This window comes from Taudactylus pleione, unplaced genomic scaffold, assembly GCF_031769625.1.
Source record: "Taudactylus pleione unplaced genomic scaffold, aTauple2 ptg000473l, whole genome shotgun sequence".
In the NCBI taxonomy this organism is placed as follows: domain Eukaryota; kingdom Metazoa; phylum Chordata; class Amphibia; order Anura; family Myobatrachidae; genus Taudactylus; species Taudactylus pleione.
In genome coordinates, this window is record NW_028284875.1 from 9,601,561 (window position 1) to 9,608,375 (window position 6,815).

The window sequence follows — 6,815 nt, forward strand, 5'->3', positions numbered from 1 at the left end:
GCACGTGCGGCTACTGCGCACACATTTCACAAACACAGAAAATAATTTTTTTTTGGTTTGGACTGGAGTGTACTTTCGGGGGTTACAGCACCCTTTAACGGTAAAGCCAGCCGGCCCTTTACTTATGACACAGGCGCACGCTTGGCACTACTTTGTTGATGCACGTGCGGCTACTGCGCACACAATTCACAAACACAGAAAATAAATTTTTTTTTGGTTTGGACTGGAGTGTACTTTGGGGGTTACAGCACCCTTTAACGGTCAAGCCAGCCGGCCCTTTACTTATGACACAGGCGCACGCTTGGCACTACTTTGTTGATGCACGTGCGGCTACTGCGCACACAATTCACAAACACAGAAAATAATTTTTTTTTTGGTTTGGACTGGAGTGTACTTTCGGGGGTTACAGCACCCTTAACGGTCAAGCCAGCCGGCCCTTTACTTATGACACAGGCGCACGCTTGGCACTACTTTGTTGATGCACGTGCGGCTACTGCGCACACAATTCACAAACACAGAAAATAATTTTTTTTTTGGTTTGGACTGGAGTGTACTTTCGGGGGTTACAGCACCCTTAACGGTCAAGCCAGCCAGCCCTTTACTTATGACACAGGCGCACGCTTGGCACTACTTTGTTGATGCACGTGCGGCTACTGCGCACACAATTCACAAACACAGAAAATATATTATTTTTTTAGCACTTGGGGGGAGCACCCCTGATGGACAGAGCACCCCCTGGACAACACTACAGCACCCCTTTAGGACTGGGACACTGCACAGGACTTTGGAGTGGACACAGCCCCTATGGAGAACTGACTGCACAACACAGTCCAGCCAGCCCCTATGGACTTTGAAGTAGTGGACACAGCCCCTATTAACAACAGCAGCACAGCACAACACAGCCAGCCCCTATGGACTTTGAAGTAGTGGACAACAGCAGCACTACACTACACTACACTACACAGCCCTAACTCCCACCCTCCCTCTTCACTGTCCACAGCCGAGTGAGAAAATGGCGCCGACGCGGGTACCTTATATAGGATCCAAAACCCGCGAGACTCGGAAGGCGGGATGATGACGTTTTGCCTCGATTTCAGATCCGAGTCAGGCGGGAAAAGTCGAGCCTGACTCGGATTGGACTCGGATCGGAGGGGCTCGGGGGGGTTCGGATTTCAGAAATCCGAACCCGCTCACCCCTAGTGTGCATATTACATTGCCAGACTCCATGCTGTAACCAATGTAGTAGAAGTGCTAGTCTGAGTGGGAAGTGGCTCAGGCTTCCCAGGTGTGCAAATCAATGCACTAATTAGGTTACAAAGAAAATAGATCTCAGACTGCACATTCTGGACATATATATATAATTGGAGGTGCTACCTGAGGAGACCATTGATATATACACAAAGAAAAAATACATGTGCACAACTCCAAATTAACTGATTATATATAAATAAATACATTTTGCAGTAAATACAATAGAGGTTTTTGGCATAATCTTGGCCAAGCTTATGGGCCTGCCCACCATATCCGGGTAACCTCTTGTCGGGCAGGTCCCTAACATACTAAGGCTCAAATCCAGAGCGCAGGACACCCCCAAACTAGCCCAGCCAATCCACCCCAAAGCACCGCTCTAATAAGAAAAGTGAAGTGTTAAGAGCAGCCACTGGCCGCATATAAAGCATAAAAATAAAAAAGTGAGTCCTGCTAAAATTTAGACTGTGTAGTGCAGCTTTGGTTCATTTTTGGGGTGTGGGTCCCCCTAGATTGCTTTGCTGATCTGCTTCAGGGCACCGCAGTATAACACATTTTCCTTTAACGCATTTTAATACTTCACTGTCTGTTTCCTTTATATATATGTATTTCACTTTTTTATTTTTATGCTTCATATGCGGCCAGTGGCTGCTCTTAACACTTCACTTTTCTTATTAGAGCGGTGCTTTGGGGTGGATTGGCTGGGCTAGTTTGGGGGTGTCCTGCGCTCTGGATTTGAGCCTTAGTATGTTAGGGACCTGCCCGACAAGAGGTTACCCGGATATGGTGGGCAGGCCCTTAAGCTTGGCCAAGATTATGCCAAAAACTTCTATTGTATTTACTGCAAAATGTATTTATTTATATATAATCAGTTAATTTGGAGTTGTGCACCTGTATTTGTTCTGATTTATGTTCTCGTTTTTTTGTTTTCCATGGTACACTCTGCTATGCTTACCATGGTTGAGTTTTCAAAGGCTTCTCTTCAGCTACAGGAATTGGTAGTTGTCCTTCTGGATGTCTATCCTCCTTTTTCTGTCCCAGGGATAGTTTCTGTGGAGACTACATTGGCCCTAGCCTTGGTTTTGTCCTCTAGATGGACTAGTTGTTCCTACTCTGTTCTAGGACCCACAATGTGGCTTGCATGGGCCAATGGGGTCCATCCTTACCAAGTGTTTCTATTTCTGGAGTTGGGATCTCCACTGCTCTCTACATTGGCTTGGAACTGAGCCTGTCCTGTACCACGTGTTCTACTGCCCTGGGTCATGGCTGCTCTACGTGTTGCCTCCATTGGGGTATTAGGAGCATACAGAATGGTAGGTCTCTGTCCTATAGTTTGTGGGTTTTTTTTCTGCATTTTAAGAGGGAGTTCAAGTTGTGTTACAAAGACTGGGTCTGAATCCTCCTGAGTTCAATTTATCTTACTGGGTGTGCTTGCGGCTTTTATTCCTTAAGTATTCCCTGACGTCATCTTTTCAGGTCACTTATTCTGAGCGACTGTCTGGTGCGGTTTCCTGACTCCTTGGTTTGGTTTTTGCAGTGATCTGCTTATGTCCGTTCCCTTTATTTTTTTCATGCTCAAAGCAGTAGTCCAGACTTGGTCAATATGTTTTGGATTCGCCATTGCCTTGGTAGCCACGTGTGTTGGACTGAATCTGTTTGCAAATTGTCGTCTCATTTTTCTTTTCTTTTTTTTGGAGCTTCTTCTGCCAGAGACTTGCACTGTTTGCTCATGTTTTCTAGGTGGCTGGACACCTTGGTATGTGTCGGTACTCTAAGTTATTTCTGAGGCTTAGACTGCTGCAGTAATAGCAGTCTAGGAGTTCTGGCCCCATTGGGCTATGCTGATCGGATATCCACGTTAAATTCAGCATCAGCCTGGTGCTCTGGTTGAACTCAGGGGCGCCAGATTAGGTAAGACAGGTTTCCTGGCCCAGTTTGAAAACAGAGCAGGTCTATGCACTTTGTTGATCACAAGTGGGATTATACCTGTGCAGGGCTGGTATTCTACAGCCTTGGCAACAAATTATGTCTATTTATTATGTTGTGAGTGCAAATTCATGCTTGTTTATTTCCACTGTGGGTAGTCCTTTGGTGTCTGGTATCCATGCATTCCTGGCTTGACGGCTCCCTGCTTAACTCACACTGGCTGTTTTCCAATTCTATTAGGCTCCCTCTATGTGAGCTGTGGAAGCTATTGTGGTGGTGACGACTTGGTCATCTGTTCACCAACAGGTTCACCATTTTTTTCTTGATTTTTGGAGTTCGCATGTAAGAATGCTAGTTTTGGTCTTACATTCACATTCAGGTTTTTCTGAGCATACCGTCCCCTAGGGGCGGCTTTTGAATGACTTATGGTCCAGTGTCCCCCAGATCAGATGAAAGAGAAAATTGGATTGTTGTACTTATTATTAAATCTTTTTCTCTGAGTCCATCTGGGGGGACACTGCGTTCCCACCCTTATGCTCAATTCTTTGTTGATGAGTGGGTTGTGGATGACCTGTAAGTTACACTAGGTGGATCACCCTTGGTTTAGGGCTTCTTTTGAAGTTGTACTGAAGAGCACAGGTTGCAGAGGAGCTCAAAGGGGAGGAGCTACTCCCTTAAAGTAATACTAGACTAATTAAGTGCTAGCTCCTTCAGACCCTCAAGCAACCCATGGTCCAGTGTCCCCCAGATGGACTCAGAGAAAAGGATTTAAAAGATTTAATGGTAAGTATAAAAATCCAATTTTTCACTTGCACCCACCTGTGGGTGCGAGCAGAAATGCCGGCGCCAGCGGCTGTCGCACACGAACAGAGTAACAATTGAATGCTCCGTCAGGTGCCCATAACAAATAGCCACCCAAAAAACAATTGAATTGCCCCCACTAACTTCAATCTCTCCCTTCCAAACAAAGTGTCAGCTGGTGCTGTTGCTCTTCTCTGAAGCATCCAATCACCTGACTCTTTCATACATTTACTGTACATGTACCTACACATAAATGTGAACTGGGATAAAGTGATGATAATTAAGGTTAGATGTTTTTTTAACACGTCTAGCACCAGATGAGACTCAAATATAATGCTATCTGCTTTTATTGGTCTGTCACCCTCTTCAAATGACAAATTGTGCTGATCTTACTGTATCTTGGTTAGCCACTGTCCAGCTCTATTACGGTAATAGTATTACTTCTATATAACATTAGTGCATTCTTTTTAACCCTGACTGCAAATGTCCGCTGATGTAATTGCAATATGACAATTCACGTAACAACAGGCCCGTTCGTGCACAATCAGACAGGATGAGGATGCTGTAAAGGGGCCCAGTCACAATTGGGACTGTTGCTGCTTGTTTTTCTATGCCATTGACAGTGAGTCATCACAAAAAATATGAAGATCAGGGGCCAATTACTTTAGTACTACCAATTGATGTATGTTTCATTCTGCCACTGTAACACATTTTTTTAATTATGTTTTTAATTATGTTTTCATATTTGCAAGAGGGGAGTCTAATCTCCCAAACTTTGTGCCCCCATAGAAGTTATTGCGTGTTGATCAGCATGATCACCTGGCAATAACCACTACACAGCAGACAAATATTGCAGTCATGGATGGGGAATATGTCCTCCAACCAGGCTTCCATAAAATCAGGGGAGTCCGGATTTGAAGAAGGGGTTACTTATTTCAAATTACGCCTACCCAGTAGCTATCATCTTGTGATCACCAGACAATATTACCCTGCGCTATGGAAAGCATACATTTTCAGTTTTCGGGTTCTCGGGCACAAGGTTACCTTTCAGGCCCATAAATGCATCTGCACATTTGGGGCACTAACATATGAAATAAAGGGGACCCCTCTCAAATGATGCAGACCCTTAGCAACTAGTAACTGGTGATCACCTGTGACCACCAGACTATATAACTCAGCACTGTGGAAAAATGTTATTTTGGTGGGAGAGCACATTGTGCCCTATCTCCCCCATACTGGCTCACCCACAAATGCGGATACACTTGTTTGAAAGAGCGGAGGCTCCTCTGTGAAACAATGTGCTCCCTTAGTAGATATTGTCTCCCCAGTCACTGAGTAAAACAGTGCACAAAAAAATAAACGTTTTCACAGATGGTGATCTAGATCTTGGACCACATTTAAAAAAGGAATCTTCATTGAGGGGTATATTTATCACAATAAGCATCTCAGATGTGGATTGGCTGTGATAAATTCACCCAGTATCGCAATGCATGGACAGAGCTTGCAAATCTACTTGAAACACTTTTCACTGAATTTTTTTGCAAAAAATACAGAGAGAAGGTATCCACGCATGTGCCTCTGGCTCACCAATGCCCCCCCCTTTCCCCGTGAGCGCCCTCCCAGATTACACTTACCTACCTGGTGATCTGTGCTCCGGTGAGGTCTTCTCTTTGGGACTCCAGTCAGCTGTTTTCCGGGCTCCTGCACTGTGATCCCGGTTGATCCCGGTCAGCTGTTCTATGCAGCAGCTGACGAGGGTCACGGTGCAGGTGCTCAGAGACCAGCTGACCGGAGCCCCAGAGGAACACATTGGAGCACTGATCACCGGTACCTGGATGCAGGTAAGTATTGTGTTTTTTTTAAAGACCAAGTGCTATTTTTTTTTTAAATTGATCAGGTTTTGGGCTATTTAGAGCTGATCTCAGGGGCCGGCTCTCAGCTCAGGTTTGCTTGTCAAGCATGAGTCGGGGAACCTGAGGAAAGCCCTGACAACGCCATACAAAGATGGCGTTATTATCACAGGGCTTGCCCACTTATTTTATTTTAAGTAAACTTCAGGCAGATCGCATTTCTCATTACAAGTATGGGAAATGCAATCTGCTTTCTAAGCTTCACGAAAACTACTCTAATTTCCCTTTAATACATTTATGTGATACTAAAATAATGTTAGTAAAAATAATATTGATAAACAGGACTCTCAATGTGATTGGAATTTTTGTTTAAAAAAACTATAGAACTTGTTGTCCTACTACATTATTACTACATATAGGGCCTGACTCAGAGATGTACACTGATGCAAACACATTGTCATGTGCGATCGCTGGCGCTGGCTGGTACATGGCCCAGACACACCAGTGTTTTGGCTGGAACTCCCCATAACTACCCACAAAATGGTCTATTCCTGTCAATCAATTGCGAATGAATCCTCACAGCGAGCACGATCGTAATTAATTCGCAGTAAGTGCAAAATTTGGCTGTGACGCATGCGCGAACCACCGATAATTGCTAAACTGCGTGAACATCAGAATAGCGTTCAACTCTGAGTCAGGCCCCTAGTAGGGTAAACTGGAGATGGCAAAAATTACCAAAAGAAAAATAATGCATTATCAATATCTTTTTACAGTGCAGATGTATTTTTCTTGGTGGAAATCTATGCATAGAATTCTGCTTTTTGCTGCTTTGGAGAGGATTAAAGCCAAGCAGGGCCCCCCAGGGTATAGGGCAGACTTGGGTGGAGCTGTGGATAATGTGGGTGGAGCTACTTAGGGGGATGGTGCCTCAATTGGTGTGTAAATCAGGGATGGCAGGGGGGGCACAGGGTAGAGAAGACTGGATGTTAA

The 6,815-nt window shown here is 44.7% G+C and overlaps 1 non-coding gene across 1 annotated transcript; it reads left to right on the forward strand.

The window, feature by feature from the left end:
• Positions 1-2,991: 2,991 nt before the first annotated feature.
• LOC148503962 (signal recognition particle RNA) lies at positions 2,992-3,282 on the forward strand. The gene has a single exon (XR_015869937.1).
• Positions 3,283-6,815: the final 3,533 nt, after the last annotated feature.